Genomic DNA, 25465 nt, shown 5'->3' with positions numbered 1-25465 from the left:
TGGATATAATGTAGTAGAAATCAGAAATCGATGTACTGACCCTGAATAAAGGCTTTTGTTAATTTCCTTGTCGGAAGTTTCATCTCCAATTAATATTCCTCATGTCACTCAAGAATAGTTCGTTGTAAATCAGATAGAAATGTGGTTACTTGTCAGAACCAAACAATGGACAAACTGCATTTAACATGAAATATATGAGAAAAAAGGACTCTTTCCGGAAGGCATCAAATTTCAGTTAAACTGCTTCCCCTCCTTCGCAAGCACTCGTCCCTGAGCTACAATCCAATTTCCAGGCAAACATTTTTGTGCTGCTGTATCTGAGAACAGTGTGCGCTTTCTCGCTGAAATCTTTGCGTATTACGGTTCTGAGACGGCAGTGCGTGAACCAGATCACTTTAATAACGTTATTTGCATGGATAGTGAACCTGTTGTTAAAGTGGCTCCTATGCGATCTGTGGCTTAAGGAACTAATGGCGGTACGCTATCCATGTAGACCATTTTCTTTTTCGGATATCGTGTCGTACATGTATAAAGCACTGCAGCTGTTGGCTGGGGATTAAACTATTACTCTGAATTAAATCCCGTGCTCTAGTCGGCCTCACGAATAGTTGCTTACAGCGACTAGCCGTTCGGTAAATGATGATCAGCATGGAGATTTAACTCATCAGAGACTCGTCTCAGTTACCTTGGATGCCCTGGTCTGCTGTTATTACACATTTTTCGAAAATCATTGCTTTGTGACTGTGACTGACATAAATTTATGTGATATTTCATTTGAAATTACAAAATTTTATTTATCTAACCTTAAAAATCTTATTGTAAAATATTAAAATTAGGACACTTACGAAATGATTTGCTAAATATTGTATTTATTCCGAAAAAACTATTGTACATACCATACGTACATACACTCTTGGAAATGGAAAAAAGAACACATTGACACCGATGTGTCAGACCCACCGTACTTGCTCCGGACACTGCGAGAGGGCTGTACAAGCAATGATCACACGCACGGCACAGCGGACACACCAGGAACGGCGGTGTTGGCCGTCGAATGGCGCTAGCTGCGCAGCATTTGTGCACCGCCGCCGTCAGTGTCAGGCAGTTTGCCGTGGCATACGGAGCTCCATCGCAGTCTTTAACACTGGTAGCATGCCGCGACAGCGTGGACGTGAACCGTATGTGCAGTTGACGGACTTTGAGCGAGGGCGTATAGTGGGCATGTGAGGGGCCGGGTGGACGTACCGCCGAATTACTCAACACGTGGGGCGTGAGGTCTCCACAGTACATCGATGTTGTCGCCAGTGGTCGGCGGAAGGTGCACGTGCCCTTCGACCTGGGACCGGACCGCAGCGACGCACGGATGCACGCCAAGACCGTAGGATCCTACGCAGTGCCGTAGGGGACCGCACCGCCACTTTCCAGCAAATTTAGGACACTGTTGCTCCTGGGGTATCGGCGAGGACCATTCGCAACCGTCTCCATGAAGCTGGGCTACGGTCCCGCACACCGTTAGGCCGTCTTCCGCTCACGCCCCAACATCGTGCACTAGTACAGTGTATATCCACCTTTCGCAGCAATGCAGGCTGCTATTCTCCCATGGAGACGATCGTAGAGATGCTGGATGTAGTCCTGTGGAACGGCTTGCCATGCCATTTCCACCTGGCGCCTCAGTTGGACCAGCGTTCGTGCTGGACGTGCAGACCGCGTGAGACGACGCTTCATGCAGTCCCAAACATGCGGACGTGCATTGTCTTGTTGGAACAGCAAGTTCCCTTGCCGGTCTAGGAATGGTAGAAGGATGAGTTCGATGACGGTTTGGATGTACCGTGCACTATTCAGTGTCCCCTCGACGATCACCAGAGGTGTACGGCCAGTGTAGGAGATCGCTCCCCACACCATGATGCCGGGTGTTGGCCCTGTGTGCCTCGGTCGTATGCAGTCCTGATTGTGGCGCTCACCTGCACGGCGCCAAACACGCATACGACCATCATTGGCACCAAGGCAGAAGCGACTCTCATCGCTGAAGACGACACGTTTCCATTCGTCCCTCCATTCACGCCTGTCGCGACACCACTGGAGGCGGGCTGCACGATGTTGGGGCGTGAGCGGAAGACGGCCTAACGGTGTGCGGGAGCGTAGCCCAGCTTCATGGAGACGGTTGCGAATGGTCCTCGCCGATACCCCAGGAGCAACAGTGTCCTAAATTTGCTGGGAAGTGGCGGTGCGGTCCCCTACGACACTGCGTAGGATCCTTCAGTCTCGGCGTGCATCCGTGCGTCGCTGTGGTCCGGTCCCAGGTCGACGGGCACGTGCACCTTCCGCCGACCACTGCCGACAACATCGATGTACTGTGGAGACCTCATGCCCCACGTGTTGAGCAATTCGGCGGTACGTCCACCCGGCCTCCCGCTTGCCCACTATACGCCCTCGCTCAAAGTCCGTCAACTGCACATACGGTTCACGTCCACGCTGTCGCGGCATGCTACCAGTGTTAAAGACTGCGATGGAGCTCCGTATGCTACGTCAAACTGGCTGACACTGACGGCGGCGGTGCACAAATGCTGCGCAGCTAGCGCCATTCGACGGCCAACACCGCGGTTGCTGGTGTGTCCGCTGTGCCGTGCGTGTGATCATTGCTTGTACAGCCCTCTCGCAGTGTCCGGAGCAAGTATGGTGGGTCTGACACACCGGTGTCAATGTGTTCTTTTTTCCATTTCCAGGAGTGTATTTCAACCAGCGAGACAAACTCCTTAACTGCAAGTTGCGGCTTTGTGCTTCAGCCTATTGGCTACCCTCGACTGTCATGTACATACGATCTAGAGGACTCTTCTTAAATATGCGAAACGCATGAAAGCAATACGACGATAGTTAATGCTGCAAAGGATTTTGTTGGCCTTCCTGTGTCCGCTATAGTAATCGTCGTTCAGCGCTCTGTACCAAGATAATTTGTCGAGGTTATGAACCAGGAATGTTTTCATAACCGTTTATGAAAATCTTTACCGTGAATGTTCTGACAATACTAAAATATTGTATTACTGAAGATTAGTCAGATGTACGTATTACAATATAAGACACAGGAACAAAACAAAATTTGAGAAGTATGCTGCTAATATTGTCGAGAGGCATTACTGTACGCTTCTAAGGAACGAAGGCATTTAACACAAAATTCAGGAATTAATGTTAAGTTCCACCGTTCCACACAGATGTGATGCTAATTGCTCGCAGCTCTTCTTCCATTTTTTCTAAAACCTTCCTTGTTCCAGTTATCACGTAACACTTTTTCCACTTTTCAACCGCAAATTATATATACATAATTTATATATAATTATATACATATATATATAATTTTCGATTGAAAACTGGAAAATACTATGGTCACGAGCATCTATTGAAAGTGGCTGAAAGACAACAAATTGTTGTACGCCCACCCTTCATGACAGAACGTGAAGGTGAGAGGTTTGCCTATTCTGTAAAACAGGATAGACGGCGATCTGTTACAGAACTCAGGACAGTGTGCGATGCAGTTGCAGGTACACGTGTTTCGGAGCACATCATTCAGCGGACTGTGTTGTACATGGGGATCCCCAGCAGACGACCCCTGGGTGTTACGATGCTGACCCAATATCATGGTCAGTTACAATTACTGTCGGCACGGGGCCAGTGAGATTGATCTTGTATCAGTGGAAACATGTTGTCTGGTCGGATGAATCTCGTTCCTTGTAATACTAGGTCCTTGGTCGAGCAGACGAAAGCTGCTCGGAACATGATCTGTGGCATGGACGCATGCTTGTGTCATCACTATTATGCAGTAGGCGATAATTAATTGAATTTTCATGCAACCTGTGGTAAGCCTCATCTGTTAAATATCATGGTATAGCTGTGGGAAGCAATGTGGAGTGCAACGAACATGTAATGGTGTAGGGAAGGCCAATGGTCAAACTGTAGGGAAGTGTGCTTTATTTGTAAAGAAGACCACATACAGGATACCTATTCTTAAGTCCTCAAGTGTTCAGAATCGATTAAAAGAAGACATCAAAGCAATTAAGAGATGGGCTGCAAGATTTGATACTGGTAGTTTTTAAAAATACTGAGAAAATTTTGGGGGGGGGGGCGGTATGTGAAGCTGACTTAATAACAATTCTATTGCGCCAATGTACATTTCGCGTCAAGTAGCCATCACTGCCACACTGGTGGAGCGACACGCCCATCGCGCTGCGCCGCTGAGTGTGTCGTCGATACATTCGACTGTCAATGGGCACACTGTGATTGCGTAGTGGTTCCTAACTCCCTGCAGTGATGGAGTGTGGGATGGCAGGTAGCAGTCCGCCAGCGAGCCAAAGCAACTTGACCACAGATCCGACCACTATACAGTCACCCACATAAAGGTGGACGGGCCGGAGGAGACTCACTAGGCAGGAGGTTGGCCTGTGTTGGGGGCTTTACAGACCATGAAGAACTTAGGGCACGTACAAACGCCCACAGATAGTTCTTTTCCCTTGGAACAGGAAAGGAAGTGGCAAGCAGGAGTACAGGGTATCCTCTGTCATCCACCAACTCGGTTGCTTGAGAAATATGTATATAGATGTAAAAGTAATTGGAGGTACCATGACGACTGTGGACCGTAGTTATGGTCTTCAGTCCGAAACTTGATGCAGCTCTCCATGCTACTCTACCCTGTCTGAGGCTCTTCATCATTGAATAACTACTGCATCTAAATCCATCGGAATCTGCTTACTGTATTCATCTCTTGGTCCAAGATTTTACCCCTCCCTCCCTTCTACATTTACTAAATTGGTGATCCCTTGTTGTTTTGGAGTGTTTCATATCAACCGATACCTTCTTCTACTCAATTATGCCACAAATTTCTTGTCTCCACATTTCTATTCAGAGCCTCCTCATTAGTTATGTAATCAACCCATCTAATGTTCAACATTCTTCAGCAACACTACATCTCGAAAGCTTGTATTGTCTTTTTGTCTAAACTGTTTATCGTTCATGTTTCACTACCATACAAGGCTGCACCCCAGAAAAAAAACTTTCAGAAAACACTTCCTAACCCTTAAATCTATATTCCATGTTAACAAATTTCTCTTCTTCGGAAGTTATTTTCTTACCATTGCTAGTCTACGTTTTATGCCCTCTCTGATTAGGCCATAATCAGTTATTTTGCAGCCCAAATAGCAAAAATCATCAACTACTTTCAGTGTCTTGTTTCCTGATCTGATTCCCTTACATCACCTGATTTAATTCGAATACATTCCATTATCCTTGTCTTGCTTTTTTTGTTGTTCATCTTATATCATCTTTTCGAAACACCGACCAATTCGTTCAACTGTCTCTGACAGAAATACAATGACATCGGCAATCCTCAAAGTTTTTATTTCATCTCCCTGAATTTTAATCCCTACGCCAATATTTCTCTGGTTTCCTTTACTACTTTTCATATGTACAGAATAAATAACGTCGGGAATAAGCTACAACCCTATCTCCTATCTCACACTGTTCTCAACCACTACTTACCTTTCATTCCCCTCAACTTACTACTTTTCATATGTACAGAATAAATAACGTCGGGAATAAGCTACAACCCTATCTCCTATCTCACACTGTTCTCAACCACTACTTACCTTTCATTCCCCTCAACTCTTACAACTGCCATATGGTTTCAGTAAAAGTTGTAAATAAGATTTCGTTCTCTGTATTTTACTCCTGTTACTTTCGGAATTTGAAAGAGAGTATTTCAGTCAACACTGTGAAAAGCTTCTTCTAAGTGTACAAGTGACGTAAACGTAGGTTTATCTTTTCTTAACCTGTCTTCTAAGATGAAGCGTAGAGTGAGTACTGCCTCGCGTGTTCCTTCATTTCTCTGGAATCCAAACTGAACTTCCATAAGGTCGGCTTGTACCAGTTTTTTCATTCTTCAGTCAGGAATTCGTGTTAGTATTTTGCAACCATGGTTTATTAGACTATTTAAATCATTACATTTATCTTTAGCCACTCCAAGTTAGCCATTCGCAGTCCCTATCAATCTCATGTTTTAAACATTTTCATTCCCCTTCACCTGCTTCATTCGCTGCATTTTTATATTTTCTCCTCTCATTAATAAAATTCAATATTTCTTGTGTTATCCAAGGATTTCTACTAGGCATTCTCTTTTTACCTATTTGATTCTCTGTTTCCTTCACTATTTCATGTCTTTAAGATAAAAATTCGTCTTCTACTGTATTCCTTTCCCCTGTTCTATTCAACCGTTGGTTAACGCGCACTCTGAAACTCTCAGCAACCTCTGAGTCTTTCAACTCATGTAGATCCTGACTCATTAATTTCCTAACTTTTTTCTAATTTCTTCAGTTTTAATCTGGATTTCATAACCAACAAGCTGTGGTCATAGTACACATCTGAACCTGGACATGTCTTACAACTTCAAATCTGCCCCCTAAATTTTTGTGTTATCATTTTATAGTCAATATGAAGCCATCTGGTGTGTCCAGGCCTCTCCCCCGTATACAACATTCTTCTATGATTATTAAACCTAAAGTCAACTATCATTAAATTATGCTCTGCGCAATGTTCTACTGGCAGTTTCCGCTTTCCCCAAGTCCATATTCACCTAATATTGTCTACGGAGTATGAACTACAAACTACACTACTGGCCATTGAAATTGCTACACCAAGAAGAAATGCAGATGATAAAATGGTATTCATTGTACAAATATATTAAAGTAGAACTGACATGTGATTACATTTTCAACCAATTTGACTGCATAGATTCTGAGAAATCAGTACCGAGAATAACGACCTCTGGCCGTAATAACAGCCTTGATACGCCTGGGCATTGAGTCAAACAGAGGTTGGATGCCGTGTGCTGGTACAGCTGCCCATGCAGCTTCAACACGATACCACAGTTCATGAAGAGTAGTGACTGGCGTATTGTGACGAGCCAGTTGCTCGGCCACCAGTTACCAGACGCTTTCAATTGGTGATAGATCTGGAGAAAATGCTGGCCAGGGCAGCAGTCGAACGTTTTCTGTAATCAAAAAGGACCGTACAGGATCTGCATAATGCGGTCGTGCATTATCGTGCTGAAATGTAGGTTTCCATCGGGATCGAGTGAAGGGTAGAGCCACGGGTCGTAACACATCTGAAATGTAAGGTCCACAGTTCAACGTGCCGTCAATGCGAACAAGAGGTGACCAAGACGTGTAACCAAAGGCACCCCATACCATCACGCCGGGTGATACGCCAGTATGGCGATGAGGAATACACGCTTCCAACGTGCGTTCACCGCGATGTCGCCAAACACGGATGCGACCATCATGATGCTGTAAACAGAACCTGGATTCATCCGAAGAAATGACGTTTTGCCATTCGTGCACCCAGGTTCTTCGTTGAGTACACCATCGCAGGCGCTTCTGTCTGTGATGCAGCGTCAAGGGTAACCGCAGCCATGGTCTCCGAGCTGATAGTCTATGCTGCTGCAGACGTCGTCGAACTGCTCGTGCAGATGGTAGTTTTCTTGCAAACGTCCCCATCTGTAGATTCAGGGACCGAGACGTGGCTGTACGATCCGTTACAGCCATGCAGATAACATGCCTGTCATCTCGACTGCTAGGGATACGAGGCCGTTGGGATCCAGCACGGCGTGCCGTATTACCTTCCTGAACCCACCTATTCCATATTCTGCTAACAGTCATCGGATCTCGACCAACGCGAGCTGAAATGTCGCGATATGATAAACAGCAATTGCGATAGGCTACAATCGGACCTTTATCAAAGTCGGAAACGTGATGGTACGCATTTCTCCTCCTTACACGAAGCATCACAACAACGTTTCACCAGGCAACACCGGTCAACTGTTGTTTGTGTATGAGAAATCGGTTGGAATCTTTCCTCATGTCAGCACGTTGTAGGTGTCGCCACCGGCGCCAGTCTTGTGTGAATGCTCTGAAAAGCTTATCATTTGAGCATCACAGCATCGTCTTCCTGCAGGTTAAATTTCGCGTCTGAAGACCGTCATCTTCGTGGTGTAGCAATTTTAATGGCCAGTAGTGCACTTGAATATTATTGGGAACCACTTGCATCTCTTCATGTTTGATTGTCTTCCTAGACGGCGACGGCGTCTCCAGACAGGATAATTACCGGTGTCACAAGGCTAGATTCGCGCTATTGTGAGTTGGGGAACACGGTAGTGAGCTGGCGTTGATGCCTCGCCGTAGGCCCTGCGTGGTGTGGGGACCCAGTCGTAGGCGGCTATTACCGACACGGGGTGGGGTGGCGCCTCCCCCCGGTGCGTGCCTGGTGTCCCTGGGGAGTGGGGACTGGGTGGTGCGGACCGCAGCGTGCCGGCGCCGGCGGACCGTCGCCGTTAATTGGCGTGGCAGAGGGCGCTAATGGCGGCGGCGCCCACGCGATCACGCGACGCGGCAAAGGCCAGGGGCGAGCCGGCCGCGAGGACGTTTGCCTCCGGTGCTGGACTGCGTGCCGGCCGCCCTTGACAAGCGACCTTTCTCCAGGGTTGTTAATATGTAGCGAATCAACTGGATCCGCTTATCCCGCATACAATTCTCGTACACGGTAATGCGATTTCGGAGAAACGCAAATCTCATGCAGGTAGTTCACGGAATTCAGTTGGCAGGATTAGACGTGGCTTCACTGCGGCCAATAGATTTCTTCGGTTTATTTTGTTTTTCTTAAATATAAAAACAAATAGCTAACCCGAAAGTTAAGTAACAAACATACAAATTTGGTCGTAGTGGATGACACAGAGCAGCGTACAAATATTTATTATCAAAAACAATCTTGGTCACAATTTGTTTCTTCTGGTGACCGGTTTCGATGAATACTGTGATCATTTTCAGACCAATGAGTAAGAACTCATTGAGGAAAAGTAGTCATATTGGTCTCATCTACATGAGACTGTAAGGAGGAAGAAATCATACATTAATACCGGACGTCAAGATAAATCTCTTTACAGCTAATTAGACAACGAAATGTACAACAGACCACTATTATTATTTGCATTTATCTCAAAACGAGAAGATCATGATTTTTTTTTTATGGGTTACAGTAACATTTCTAGAAGACCATCATCTATAAACTTGGCACAGTTGATAGAAATAGTTATCTGTGTTAGACAATGTCTGTGAGTGAAACGCTGTATTATTCCTAGAGACTGCATGTAATATTTCCCCTTTTACTCACAACAGGATTCAATTATTTACTTTCTGAAGAAAAAAAAAAAACTATCCGAAGGTTCTGTTGAACGATCGAGACAAGTAATGGCTGTTAAGAACGAAAATAAATTAATGGCGTTACCCAAAATACACCGGCTTCCACTAGAACAATTACAGTGGCCACACCTGACATTAATATTCCAGATTAGTAAAAGACGGGAAATGATACAGACAAGTTTGAAAGAATCTTTTCAATCGTTATTATTTCACTTAGAAACAGACACCTACATTCATGAGAACAAACACAGCCACCGCACTGCAATCGTAAAGACTAACAGAATACAGTGGAATAAAATAGAATGAACGATTCATTGGCGTGAAAAGCTGTGTGTACTGAAACACGAGTAAGCCAGGAGCTCTAGCACCTTAGTGTATGCATACTCTTAGACAAACATAGCGCTTCCACACGAGTAAATCATAACACAGTAGAACACAGTTATATCCATTATATACGTAGAATTACTTCGAAAAACGAGAATCTTTCTGACATTACTAAGCGCTCCATTAACAGGCCCCACAATGGTAAGCATTCGACTCGTCAGCGCCTCTTAAGTGTCTTTTAGAGAAATCACAGGAAATCACAGCTAATGTGCGTAATTAAAAAGATGAGCCTAGTTCCTTCTGAACCCAAGTCAGTTGCATTAATAACTACATGGGGATAATGTAGCAACGCGAATATTCGCTGATCTACAATGTACGAATCGAATGTAATCTAATCACTCCTGAAATTCTACGGGACCACTGTCCAATATGTTGACGCATATTAATTACATGCTGAAGTACTACTTTCCGACACATCTAACTTTCCCAATACGTATGAAATCAGTGTTTCGTCGAGTTTACATATAGATGTGGATAACTGACAGTACGTGGTAACGGTAACGTATGTACCAATGCTAGCAACAGAAACAGATGAAAATCAGTAGTTGCGTTCTGCAGCCAGTCAGTAGCTCCTGATGTGATTTGATTAGCAGCTTACAAAAACACCTCCTCATTACTGTATAACGCAGTTGCCTAAATAAGCAGCGATAAGCTGCTGCTTTTTGTCGAGTTTTAATTGGGCTTCATTCGGAGTGGGGCGCGAGAGCGTTGACATTCACGCGTCACAGCTCGAGGCGTGGCAAGAGCTTTTGAATACATTGCCGGCGCAACAGCATAAAACGTTATCAGTCTGTAATACGAGTAACTGAGTTCGTTTTCCGCTGTAAATGTACAACAAAGGAGTCATTACTGCCTCGAATCATGGTTAAACGGGAGCAGCTAATGTTACATGGCGAACGTCAAACATTTAAAAAAAACTGCGATTTCTAGGACATGAGACAATGTAGTAAACAAAGGAATTCTATTTGTGCACTCATCACAACTAATCTGCTCAATAAAACTCGCACCTAACTTAGTGCAATGCTATATACTGTTCCGGGTGAACATTAATAAAACCTACAAAGCCGGCTGCGGTGGCCGAGCGGTTCTAGGCTCTTCAGTACGCATCCGCGCGACTGCTACGGTCGCAGGTTCGAATCCTGCCTCGGGCATGGATGTGTATGATGTCCTTAGACTAGTTACGTTTAAGTAGTTCCGGGTTCTAGGGGACTGATGACCTCAGATGTTAAGTCCCATAGTGCTCAGAGCCATTTGAGCCATTTTTAAAACCTACAAACTCTAGGGACAGACTCGTGACTGGAAATGGAGGAACAATGGATCTACCAACATGTGTCTCCAAATGCATCCTTTTCACGGGAGATGGCGCTGACGAATGAAGGTTTCTCCGATCATGTACCATGTGTTCCTTGTGTTTTGCTAGCTGTGCGTTTGACGCAGTGTACTGTAAGGAGCAGAATGTCCCGGTATTCATGTCGGGAATAAGCCGAGTTGGTGTTTGCGTACGTCTAAGCAGATGGAAATGCTCGAGAGACAGAACCTGGTGCTCCGCATCTGGTGTACACATAGTACGCCGCTTCCCTGCAAGTTGGTCTGTCTGGAAGGAGCCATGATCACACAAATGCCCAGGAAGGCTTGAAATGTTGTGTGATGTGGCTTGTGTCTGTGAGGCTACTTGATTGGCTGCCTCCATCTGCTTGGCCATACACAAACACTATCTCGGCTTGTTTCCGACATAAATATGGGACCATTCTGCTGCTTACAGTACACTGCGTCGGTCACACAGCTTGCAACACACAGGGAACACACGGAATGTTGTCAGAGGATCTTTCAGTCGTTAGCGCCATCTACCGTGGCAGCGATACATTTTCGGACATTAATTCATAGTACTTATTTTCCTCCATTACTAGTCAACAATTTGTCCCTGTAGGTTGTCTGTTAATTAATGTCCAAACTTTTTAATATTTTGAAATACGTTCAAATACTGCATGTTGCATGGATGAGCTCTCCGTCTTCAGGCCACGAGTGGCCTACCGGTACCATCCGACCGCCGTGTCATCCTCAGGGGAGGATGAGGATATGAGGGGCGTGGGGTCAGCACACGGTTCTACATCTATATCCACACCCGTACTCCGCAAGCCACCTGACGGTGTGTGGCGGAGGATACCTTGAGTGCCTCTATCGATTCTCCTATTCCAGTCTCGTATTGTTCGTGGAAAGAAGGATTGTCGTTATGCCTCTGCGTGGGCTCTAATCTCTTTGATTTTATCCTCATGGTCTCTTCGCGAGATATACCTAGAAGGGAGCAATATAATGCTTGACTCCTCGATGAAGGTATGTTCTCGAAACTTTTACAAAAGCCCGTACCGAGCTACTGAGCATCTCTCCTGCAGAGTCTTCTACTGGAGTTTATCTATCATCTCCGTAACGCTTTCGCGATTACTAAATTGTCCTGTAGCGAAGCACGCTGCTCTCCGTTGGATCGTCTCTATCTCTTCTATCAACCCTATCTGGTACGGATCCCACACTGCTGAGCAGTATTCAAGCAGTTGGCGAACAAGCGTACTGTAACCTACTTCGTTTGTTTTTGGATTGCATTTCTTTATGATTCGTCCAATGAATCTCAGTCTGGCATCTGTTTTACCGACGATCAACTTTAAATGATCATTCCTTTTTAAACCACTCCTAATGCGCACCCCCAAATAATTTATAGAATTAACTGCTTCCAGTTGCTGACCTGCTATATTGTAGCTAAATGTTAAGGGATCTTTCTTTCTATGTAATAGCACCACACTACACTTGTCTACATTGAGATTGAATTGCCATTCCCTGACCATGCGTCAATTCGCTGCAGATCGTCCTGCATTTCAGAATAAGTTTCCATTGTTACAACCTCTCGATATACCACAGCATCATCCGCAAAAAGCCTCAGTGAACTTCCGATGTCATCCACAAGGTCATTTATGTATATTGTGAATAGCAACGGTCCTACGACACTCCCCTGCGGCACACCTGAAATGACTCTAACTCCGGAAGACTTCTCTCCATTGAGAATGACAGGTTGCCCTTTGTTATCTAGGAACTCTTCAATCCAATCACACAATTGGTCTGATAGTCCATAAGGTCTTACTTTGTTGATTAAACGACTCTGGGGAACTGACCCGAACGACTTGCGGAAGTCAAGAAACATGGCATCTACCTGGGAACCCGTGTCTGTGGCCCTCTGAGTCTCGTGGACGAATAGCGCAAGTTGGGTATCACACGATCGTTTTTTTCGGAACCCATGTTGATTCCCACAGAGTTATGATGGTATTCTTGACCGATGTTACTATTCTGTCGAGTAGCTCCTCAATTGAAATCACAAGGTTGAACGCACCCCGAAAAATGGCAACAGCGCATGGCGGCCTGGATGGTCATCCATCTAAGTGCCGACCATGCCCGACAGTGCTTAACTTCTGTGGTCTTACGGGAACCGGTGTATCCACTGCGGCAAGGCCGTTGCCCTGCGCGGATGAGGCTTATGTTAATTACGCCATGAGAAAACCATTCCAATAACGCACTGACTGAGAAAAGCTAATCAGTAGAATAACATAATTAAATATTTCGTCAGTTGCATTCAGTCTACGGTGTCATTACACGCAGACTGCGGTGAGTCTCAGTCACATATTAGCTCCAATTAAGGGTAATACTGGATATAATCCGAACGTTTGTTGGAAAACCGCAGTGCCTTGCTAGTCAGGTTCCTATTGGAGAAAAAATTCTCTTCCATTTCTCCGATCTTTGGACTGTGTTACACACACACTCCTCGGAGGACACACTGCCAAGGAAAAAAAAAAAAACTATTTACACAAAATTATAGATTTGAAATAAAAAGAAATACTTTTTCGTATGACATATTGATGTTCACAGACTTTCTTCAAACTTCCATGCGTTGATTATGTTTTAGAGATGTTGCTCATCTCCTGTGGTTTTTGTGGTTTAAGGTGAAGCGTTTGGTGTACGTGATACCGTTAGACACTCCAGAAGGGCTGGCTGCCCATTTGGTTGACGCTGCAGCGATTACTCGTGAAAAGTGTGGTTGTTTGCAGTGTGTTTTAGACTATGATTGTCACGCAGATGACAGTTGTGAATTAATGTAAACGAACGACATTTTCTGCAACAAATGTTAAGCAGTATTCATCACACGACAGTTTGAGCACCTTCTCTAAGCAGCGCTAGCGTCGGAATCTACATGGATCTTTTTCTGAGGGGAGGGGAATGTCAGCGAGAAAAAGTTTCGTAAAAGTTTTTGTCATGTTACGTGTAACGTTTGTTGCAAGTCACTAAGTGCTCTCATTCTCAAATAATGGATGAATATAATCCGGGTTTTTGTGCGCGTTGAGTTACGCTGCCTCAAGGATTACGATTACACACATTTTATAGCTGTACTACTTCTCTATTGTATTAAGCGCTTAACATAAGATTATAATTATTCATGAATAGGTATGACAACATTTTAAATTATTGTATTCGCTCAACAATCAAGCGAAACAATGATAATCAAATTGTTGTTGCTCTTGGAAGCCGTTAGCTAGGTAATTAAAATCATGAACCATGAACCGTTTAGCAATATAGATGTAAGGTTCATTACTCAGCTTCATATCCAGTGCTGACCTAAAACCCACTGACATCGTTTCCGAGAAAATTTACGACTACGATAATTTGGAGACACTGGAAGTGTGTGACGTGGCACGGCATCCAAATGGGAACTGACTCCTTGATATAAAAACGAGAACATAAATGTGTATTCGAAAATCCTTTACCAGCTCATGGCGAAAAATTTGAAGGAAATCGTCGAAACATGATGCTTTACCCTAATTTAACAGTGCAAGAAAACTGCGAATTTAACATGTGCCTAGGTCTTCCGAAATACATCGTTACCAAGGCTGTATTTGCTCATTTCTTCAGTCAGAGGATATTAGCTTCTACTTCAGTGAAACGAGAAGTTCATATAATCACCATTTAAATTTGGAATCAGGGATAGGGGATGAAATTTCTCCGTACTGAAAAGGTAGGAAATTTAGAAAAATTAGTGAAAGAAGGAAAGGAAAGTTAAAGGTGAATGTCTTGTCGATATTGTGGTCGTAGGTGACACAGAAGTAGTTCACGTAGATAAAGAAAATAGGGCAGGGAAAATACACAGTAGACTTGAAGCACAACAGAATTTTCCTGGTCCCTATATAAATGGGTGTCTTGAATCAAAACGGGCTGCTCGAGATTTGAAAATTCCGTATCTCAAATAGGAATTTAGAACGTTAACCACTGTGGTAAGGAATATGAACTACATCATTATCATAAAGTCAGTAATATTTTATCCTTTAACGATCTTCATCATAGAAAATCCGTTAATGAGTTTCCTCTAAAATCTACCGTTGTTATAGTAGCTAAGCGACTGGGTACATGCGTTGGCTTGTGTACAGAGATTTCACTGAGCCGACGTGTGAATGTGCAGGTCTGACTGTCGACGAGAACATTCTGGAAGGCGATACCTTGTTTGTTGTTCTGCACGGCGCTACAGACTGGCACAGCTGGTTGTCAGCATGGCAATAACATTTTGAAGCAGCAGACAGAAGCGGCAACAAACTGTTGGCGGGACTCAGGCGGAACCACGTGGTGTGCGATTTGAAGAAGATGTGTCTCTACAGATGCCGTCACGGACCACGCTGCAAAAAGACTAGTTGGTTGGTTGTTTCGCGGAAGGAGACCAGGCAGCGAGGTCATCGGTCAAAAGACTAGTGGCAACTACAGAACGAGGGTGCTGGTTACAGAAGGGATTTTTAAGGACTGTTTTTACGGAACTTTCTGACAGGTTTAAGCTATTTTCCGAGCCTGGAATAGTTCTCGGATTCATTGATTTTCGCGAACAATGATCCAGCCAACTAAGCTATCAAGACTCGACTCGTGGCACATCCTACAGCTTCTAGTCACATAAGGTGCTCTCACATTTGCTACAGAGATCACTGTTCGCCATAGGATAAGGGTAGAGTTTGCGTCCACATCTGTCACAAGGCTTTACCCTTTCAAAATGTATCCATTATTTTTATTACTACAGACCTAACATCAGGTGAAAGTCTATCTTCCGCGCCGTATATTTTGCAACTTTCTCATACTGAGTAGTGTTTGCTGCATAATACGGCATTACATAAGCAATCAGAAGGTATAACATCGATATTGCACCACCTTATTTTGGCAAAGACGCATTTATACCCACCAGTATTTAGAAATAGTGATGAAATATTTTTCCTACGATTAGGCCGTAAGTGACGATCGAAGGCATGAGATAGGATCAAAGCAGGTGATCTTATTATGTAAGCATCCAGTGCGAATGGCATACCCCGTAGGAAAACTCCGTAAACAGAAATTGCGATGTTGCTATGGCGGTTAAAAATGTGAACAGATTGTGTTATCCTTCTGATATGGGAACACATTGCCTCTAGACAATTGCTCCTTTATTTAACAAGTAGAAGTAGGTCTGGATTACAGTGTACATTACAAATGGAGCAGTACATTGTCCAGGAGCAGACCACAGATAACACATGGGTCTACAGTGCTACAGAAACACCAAGAAAGTAAACAAACGAAGTGAATCTGACACGGAGTACCTCATATTAGTGGTCTTAATGTCGAAGAAATTATCGCTATGGTTTATGCGAGGGACAAAACACAAGTAAAAAATAAAATAAAAAGGAAAATGTGGTATATAATTAATATACCAAACTAATCAATTGAAGAATCGTGGAATCATACCCAAGAAAGAAAGTGTGTGTAATTAAAGCTGATGTTTGTGTATTTACCTTGTTGGAAGAAAGCTTTATCTCACAAATGTCATTCAAAGAGTCAGGACAAGAGATTTAGGAGTGCTTATTTTGCACGACTGGAAGAAAGCCAGGAGACACACACTGGAAAGTGAAACATTGAGAAGTTTACGCTACGTGCGGTGGTTACACTGTTACGTAATGTGGCGCTCAGCCAGCTGGCTGCTAAAGGCGTCCCTCTTCCTAAAGGGCTAATAATTCTCTCTCTCTTTTTCTCTTTTGATCGAATTAACAACCCATTTAGCATAGAAACCGTTTATGGCGCTGGTATTCTTGCATATACGTATTGTAAAATGGGGTAATACAGTGCTCCGCGGTTTATTTTGTCAACTATTTCTAATTTTCTGATTACCACATGAAAAGCTTTCCACAAGTAGTTCTTGGGATTGCCACTGCTTCCTCGGTAACAACCTAATATTTTGGAAGAACTTACTTTTATGTAACAACGGTCCGATGTTTACTCAAATGTTGGTGGCAAACAAGACGTTGATTTCTGGGAAAGGATCTATACTTTCGTTAATTTCTTTCTTCTTTGCTTTGTTCATGCATGCGTTTTCGCAACAAATGAAAAGTGGATTTCTTATGGTTTCTAATTATAACGTTATAAATAAAATGAATGAACAACGCTATTGATAGACTCCCGATATTAAGGTGTCGCTGCTTGGAAATACCATGGGAATCTCCACACCGCAGTCCATTAAAACTTGGCTGCCAGTCATGGTGAGTGACCTGTCAAAGTCTGATCACTTCCAGTTTGCTGGTTACTTTTTGCTAGTGAGAGTTAGATACTCGTTGATTCACATTCCCCTATCAGTTCCATAAACGCATTCGATAAGCGCATTCGGTAGCAATCAGTATGCATAACGGACTATGATACAGAATGTATCGCAGTTAATAACGAAAACTGATTTGGGTGAAAATACACTGCTGTGTAAAACTTAAGCATGAGATAGGTAAGTAGTAAAACGTATCAATAATTCGGTTGATATGAGTGAAGAGGCGGGAGCATGTTGCCAGAGGAGTCCCATTGGATAGCACATGCCATAAGCTCAACGTGATTAAGGGGCAGATAGAGCTGGCCCCGCAACACTAGGCAATTGAAGGAACTGCAAAAGACGTGCGTCAATCAGTGACTATCAGTGGTTCACTGCGGTCGTGTTATTCGTCACAACGTGGCCCAGGGACAACATTCAGATGACTTCACACGAGGAAGAGCGACCGGGAAACTGGAATGAAGACAAAATGTGGCAAGTTTAGTCCAGGAGTACGGCAATCACAGATTGCTTCACATGCATGGGGACCGTTTCGAACCACAGGCACTGCTACGGAAAGGAGAGGAGGTGATCAGCTACAGCAGTAGAAGATCGCTACAACAGACAAGAAGGGACCCACGTCAAACAACGGGTTCAACTGCAACCACATTTAAGAGAACTGCAAGGCGCGCAACCTCTAGCTCCACAGAACCGGGGTGTCCTCTGTTACGGACGACCAGTGCGTTGTGTTCAGTTAACACCCTCACATCGGTGTCACCGTCTGCGATGGTGTAGAAAGCATGAGATCCGGACCACCGAGGGGTGGGGTCCCGTGGTCTTGTCTGGTCAGAGCAGGTCCAGGCTGAGTAGTGATTCATGTTGTATGAGCTGGGCAAACGCTCCTCAGGAGGAGCTGTTGGAACGAGAGGTTATTTGGCGACTGGACTGACCAGTCCTTTCCATCCGACTTAAACCCCATTGATGACGTGTGGAATGCATTGGAGAGGTGTGCTGAAGCATGTCCACAGGAACCAACGACCATCCATTAGTGCTGGCGGAGGAACAGAATGCCATACCACGAGAACTCCTTACTACCCTTATGGCCGGCTGGGAGCACGTTGCAGTGGTCCGTACGGAGCGTACACCCCCTTGAGAGCCATATCCTGCCTTCTGCAATGTGCCTGGGACGATCAGAAAACGCGATGACTTCATTGTATTCATTGTCTTTGAATAAAAGTGTCATTTTTATTCGTTTCATTGCGTATTTCATTCAGTTACCGTCTGTATTGTATTGTGACTGCATTTATACGTGCTAGTTTTGTCCTTAATTTTTGTACACCGCTGTATCTGATGAAAGACACAGAAACATTGCATTAAAAGTGAGTCCGTAAACGAATGATTTGCAAGGTAACTGCAAATGTGCTTTTACGAGCCGCCGCTGACTTCAGTATGAGATACTGTATTTTAAATGTAAAATTTTCCATTAAGTCCCCAAATACCTGCGCTCAAATTTCATTCGTGGTACATGGTTAGGGAGCGCTGTACATGCATTATGAGGCACCTGCGCATATGGTGCTGATCAGGACGAGATCCAACGCGCCATAATGTTCCATAATGTATTAGTCGAGCGGGGCCTGAACTTTGGCCATCGAGGTCACCTGACGTCAATCCAGTGGATTTGTCTGACTGGGATCACGATAAAAGTGAAGGACTCGAGGAGCAGTGTCGCCAAGAATTACCAAATCATCCTGGGGTGTTTCAAATCCATACTGATACTACAAACGCGGAAGTAACTCTCTTTGTTACGCTTTCACTTCTAAATCGCTCAACTGATTTTGATGAAATTATATATGGAGACAGCTCCAAAGCTGAGGAAGTACATAGGCTACTGTACAAACTGTGCAGTAGAAGATAATTGTTGCTTTCAAGAATATATAGGGAAATGTGGAAAATAATTACTCTTTGACTTTTGAACCTTATGGTTTGTGGAAATGCTTTCATTGTTTGATGTGGTTAACATAATACGATTCTTCATAGCAAACACATTGCTTACACAGTTCTCAACGTGTTTGAACCATAGTTCCACACTAATATCAGTCAGAAGCTGAGAGTCGCGCATGTATCATGGGTACTGAGACGCCTGAAGTCTCAGAACGGTGACGTCATTTATATGCTCCACAAGAAACGGAGAGACGTCGTGCCTTTAGATGTGGAACGTGGGAGGATTCTCGTGAGGCTGCAGTTGATTATGACATGCGAGAGCAGCCGTGGGTAACAGACAGACCCCTGACGGCAGCTGATGTTAAAATTGTACAAATACTACAAAATTTGCGCTGCACCGAGCTACAAACTATTTATCCTTTTTAACGCTGTTTAATAATGTTAGGAAGTCCACATTTTAATTGGGTACACTCATCGCAACAAAACCCGATTTGTGACAAAAGTTCGTGGTGTCGTAGGTTGCGTTGCTGACTGTTGATCAGGGGTCCTGGGTTCGAGTCCTCACTGGGTTGGATTTTCTCTTATCGGGACTAGTGTGGGAACGTGTGTGTGTGTGTGTGTGTGTGTTGTCCCCTCATCACTGTGTCGTAATTGACGCGTAAGGCGCTGAAGTGGCACCAAATAAGAAGACTTGCAACAAGCAGCAAAACATCTCGAATGGGAACCCCGGCCATAAAGCCATACGCACATTTCATTTCATTTTACTGATATGCAAGTGCAAATCACGGTGAACAAGTAGAATAAAGCGCTTATACAATCCTCAAAAAGTGTTTAATCACTACTGCCATATGCAATAGTAACACCGACCGGTGTGGCCGAGCGGTTCTAGGCGCTTCAGTCTGGAAGCGCGCGACCGCTACGGTCGCAGGTTCGAATCCTGCCTCGGGCGTGGATGTGTGTACTGTCCTTAGGTTAGTTTCGCTTAAGTAGTTCTAAGTTCTAGGGGACTGATTATTTCAGATGTTAAGTCCCATTGTGCTGAGAGCAATTTTTTTTTTTTTTTTTGCAGCAGTAATGAATAAACCTCTGAACTCATTTTGATGAAATATGGTATGGAGATATCATGCAGCCTGAAGAAGAGCATAGGCTACATCAGAAAAAAAGAAATATATCGACCACTAACAGGACGAATTAAGGAATGGGACATTTTTTACATCAGTGAACATAAATCATGTTCAAAAGTTATTACTTTTATTGCACAATGTATAATGTGTAAAAGCATACATCGCTACACATGCAGGTCTCGCCAAGGATGCTGCGTGGGCCACGTCGTCGTGCGTTCTGGCAGTTGGGGGGAGGCGGCACATCTTTAACTATTCTCAACCGTACCGGAAGACACCTGAGGACAGCTGACGTTATTGGATGAACATTAGCTTACTTATTCACTCACTACTCATTACTGATATGTGAATGAAACCACAGCAACAGGTAGTGACTCATAATCCACTGCAGACTTGGGTGCAAGTAATGCATCCAAATGTGAGGACAATATGTAAAAATCTTCTTTAATTGACACGAGTGTACAATAAACCGTATGGAAGGTGCTGAAGCAACTTCTTGTCGAGGTAAGACATTGGTGAAACTGGAGTCTGACTGACTAACTGAACATCGTCGCCAAGCCCAAACAGCTTAGGACAGAAACTTGAAATCTGACAAAGATTTAAATCTTATACTGCAGGTGTTGTTGAAGAAGGAATTTTTCGAAATTTCGACCCTAAGGGATTCAAAGAGAGGGTGAAGGTTTTCTCTAAATACATTCACTGTTAAGGTAATTTCTCGGTCAGAAATAAAGAAATACGTCTTTCAACATTTTCGGAAATTTAACACTGTGGGGGTGAAATAGTAGGTGAAAGCTATTTCTGCAAATATATCATTATTAAAAAACTAATAAACTATTTTAAAGCTACATCTGTGAACACTGGTATCTGACTTTTCTGAAACAAATAAAAAAATACGTATGTTAGTGTTTTGGAAACTAAATCACTAAGAGGGTGAAATAGGAGATGAGATTTGACATGAAAATATTTTATTTTGAAAGTATTTTTAAAGCTAAATCTATGAAAATTTGTATTTGGATGGCTTCTCAGTCCCAAATAAAAAACTGCATGTTATCTGTCTTTGGAAATTCAGACCCTATGTGGTGAAATGGGGAATGGAAGTTTAATGGAAATATTTCATTGTGCAAGCATTTTTGAAAGTAAATTTATGAAAATTTGTATTTGCCTTCTCTGTTAGAATTAAAACACGCGAATGCCATTGTTTGGGAAATTCGATCCCTAAGGGGGTGAAATAGAGGGTGAAACCTTTCATGAAAATATTTCACTGCGAAACAAATTTTAAAGCTGAATCTTTGAAAATTGGTGTTCGTCTTCTCGGTTGGATATGAAAAAATACATGATTCACTGTTTTTTGCAAATTCAACTTCTGCGGGGTTAAAAAGGATCAAACTGATACACCAACTCACTATTGCCCAGTCTAAACTGCTAAGGATAGAAACAATAAATTTGAAGGCATCGTTCAAGAAGCGACTGTCCGGAATTACACCCCAAACGGGGTGAAAGAGGGGATGAAAAACTTTTTGAACCTATGTTGCTATTAAGCGAATCTGGAATCTAGAACTAAGAAAACTGGTATTTGGTTTCTCAGCCAGAAAATAGAAACTACACGTTTCACCATTTCTGGAAATTCAAGCAGTAGGTGGGTAAAATAGTGGGCGAGAGTCTTTTCAGGAAATAAATAATCACTAAAGAACGACTAAAGATTTATAAGGCTACGCCTATGAAAACTGGTACTTGACCCTCAGTCAGAAATAAAAGAAAAAAGAAAAGGAAAATAAGTGTTTCAGCTGTTGCTGGAAATTCAACCCCTATGGGAGTGCAATACGGGACGAAAATGTTTAAGAAAATATCTTGTTACATAAAAAAAAAAAAAAAAAATAAAATAAAATAAAATAAAATAAATTAAAGCTAAGTTTATAAAAACTGGTATTTCACTTCTCGGTTAGAAAGACATAAAGAAATACTTGTTAGGTGATAAGAGTTATTATATAGCTACCTCCACAAGAACGAGGAAGGTATGATTAACAAAAACTTTGGACCGCAGCTATCATAATCGCATTTTGGTCAGAAGTACATTCGGAAAAGACCAAGCTTATATGGCTTTAATTAGCGTGAAATTTGTGAACAACATAAATATTCGGTAAAATAAAAACAAAAAAGAAAAGAAAAAAACTGAAAAATCTCTGCAGGCCATACAGTCAACGCGAGTAGCGGGCACTAAGCTATTTTCAAATAAATTCAAATAAATTCAATGTTTAATTCGGAAGTCAGTGGTGTGCACTTCTACGATTGTCTCGCAAAAGTCTCTTTTGTGCAGCAGTTTTTACTGGAACAGTTTTGACTCTTTTATCGTATAATTTAGCAAGTGTTATTGTCCGCTCTTATTTATAAATTTCCAGTTACACAATGTAGTAACACTTTTTCTCGAAAATTCACATCGTGACTGTAGTTTAACATGGGGCAGTTAAAGAATTTGCGATTAACTTAAGGAAATATTATTTTCGTCTGCCTTGACGCCTGAGCATTGCGCACTGCTGTTTGGTCATTGTTCGACTGTAACAGATATTATATTTGTGGTAGAACTCGGATGAGTACACACTCAGCTTCATGAAGAGTGCTTTGCACCGGCACGAAGGAAAGAAATTGAGGCTGGTTTCGAAAGGACAGCAGGGCGTGCGCGGATCAGGTGCTCATCATTATGTCCCTCTCTAGGCAGAGGTTGACCGGCGAGCCAGTGTCTTGCAGAGTAATAGTGGTACGGATAAATAAAACAACATTTTTGTGAATTATGAACCAAACAAATAATTGAAGAGAAGAAAAGCACATGGTAGAAGAAAATAAACTCGTTGCCTAATGTTTAACTCCTTACGCGTCTGTCAGATTCCTAGCCTTTAACAATTTCAATGCGAATTATGGTATCGCAAATGAAAAACATTAGTGTGTGCTGCTAACCATGAAGTGTGATTGTTCGTAGTTAGGTAAACAACAAACTGAAATTACAAGCTATTTATAATCCTTTTTCTTGTGGCTTATACTCAGTTCGCACTTATCAGCTTAAATCCCGTAAAATCCGAGGAAGAGAGCAATGAGGTCAGACGCCTCGTTCAATCACAGTCCAGATGTTTTCGAATAGGTTCAGATCTCGCGACTTGGGGGGAGGTGGGCGGACATCGGTAGGAACTCACCACTGCCTTCATCGAACCACACTATCACTCTCCTGCCCTTGTGACATGACGCATTATCTTAATGAAAAATGCCACTGCCGCTGTCGTAGGGAAAATGATCTTCGTGAAGAGATGTACATGATCTGCAACCAGTGCATGATACTCTTTGGCCGTCGTTGTATTTTGCACGAGCTCCACTTGACCCATGAGTGCCCACGTGAATGTTCTGCACAGCATAATGGAGGCACAGCCAGCTTGTCTCCGTCCCGCACTACAATATCCGAAATGTGAAATGATTTGGGAGAAGGTCACGGTTAAAGCAGGCTCAGACATGGTAATCGGATGTCTCTATAGGCCCCCGGGCTCAGCAGCTGTTGTGGCTGAGCACCTGAAGGATAATTTGGAAAATATTTCGAGCAGATTTCCCCACTATGTTATAGCTCTGGGTGGAGATTTTAATTTGCCGGTTACACACAGGGAGACTCAAACGTTCATAACGGGTGGCAGGGACAAAGAATCCAGTGACATTTTTTAAAGTGCTTTATCTGAAAACTACCTTGAGCAGTTAAACAGAGAACCGACTCGTGGCGATAACATATTAGACCGTCTGGTGACAAACAGACCCGAACTATTTGAAACAGTTAACGCAGAACAGAGAATCAGCGAGCGTAAAGCGGTTACTGCATCGATGATTTCAGCCCTAAATAGAAATATTAAAAAAGGTAGGAAGATTTTTCAGTTTAGCAAAAGTGACAAAAAGCAGATTACAGAGTACCTGACGGCTCAACACAAAAGTTTTGTCTCAATTACAGATAGTATTGAGGATCAGTGGACAAAGTTCAAAACCATCGTACAATATGCGTTCGATGAGTATGTGCCAAGCAAGATCTTAAGAGATGGAAAAGAGCAACCGTGGTACAACATCCGAGTTAGAAAACTGCTGCGGAAGCAAAGGGAACTTCACAGCAAACATAAACATAGCCAAATAGCCAAAGCCTTACAGACAAACAAAAATTACGCGAAACGAAATGTAGTGTGAGGAGAGCTATGCGAGAGGCGTTCAATGAATTCGAAAGTAAAGTTCTATGTACTGACTGTGCAGTAAATCCTAAGATATTTTGGTCTTATGTCAAAGCGGTAGGTGGATCAAAACAAAATGTCCAGACACTGTGTGACCAAAATGGTACTGAAACAGAGGATGACAGACCATAGGCCGAAATACTAAATGTCTTTCCCCAAAGCTTTTTCACAGAGGAAGACTACACTGTAGTTCCTTCTCTAGATTGTTGCACAGATGACAAAATGGTAGATATCGAAATAGACGACAAAGGGATACAGAAACAATTAAAATCGCTCAAAAGAGGAAAGGCCGCTGGACGTGATGGGATACCAGTTCGATTTCACACGAGTACGCGAAGGAACTAGCGCCCCTTCTCGCAGCGGTGTACCGTAGGTCTCTAAACGAGCGTAGCGTTCCAAAGGATTGGAAAAGGGCACAGGTCGTCCCCATTTTCAAGAATGGACATCGAACAGATGTGCAGAACTATAGACCTATATCTCTAACGTCCATCAGTTGTAGAATTTTGGAACACGTATTATGTTCGATTATAATGACTTTTCTGGAGACTAGAAATCTACTCTGTTGGAATCAGACGCGCTATTCGTCCACGAGACTCAGAGGGCCATAGACACGGGTTCCCAGGTAGATGCTGTGTTTCTTGACTTCCGCGAGGCGTTCGATACAGTTCCCCACAGTCGTTTAATGAACAAAGTAAGAGCATGTGGACTATCAGACCAATTGTGTGATTGGATTGAGGAGTTCCTAGATAAAAGAACACAGCATGTCATTCTCAATGGAGAGAAGTCTTCCGAAGTAAGAGTGATTTCAGGTGTGCCTCAGGGAAGTGTCATAGGACCGTTGCTATTCACAATATACATAAATGACCTGGTGGATGACATTGGAAGTTCACTGAGGCTTTTTGGGGATGATGAAGTGGAATATCGAGAGGCTCTAACAATGGA

General features: G+C 43.2%; 1 protein-coding gene and 1 pseudogene across 1 annotated transcript in view; both read right to left on the bottom strand.

Annotated features, from left to right (window-relative positions):
• Positions 1 to 25465, bottom strand: part of LOC126280827 (uncharacterized) — a 376685-nt gene that overhangs the window by 113223 nt on the left and 237997 nt on the right. The gene's annotated exons all lie outside the window — the stretch shown is intronic.
• On the bottom strand, positions 13000 to 13117 carry LOC126291706 (5S ribosomal RNA; annotated as a pseudogene).

The sequence above is a fragment of the Schistocerca gregaria genome, chromosome 1, assembly GCF_023897955.1.
Source record: "Schistocerca gregaria isolate iqSchGreg1 chromosome 1, iqSchGreg1.2, whole genome shotgun sequence".
In the NCBI taxonomy this organism is placed as follows: domain Eukaryota; kingdom Metazoa; phylum Arthropoda; class Insecta; order Orthoptera; family Acrididae; genus Schistocerca; species Schistocerca gregaria.
This window is presented reverse-complemented; position numbering and strand designations above follow the sequence as displayed.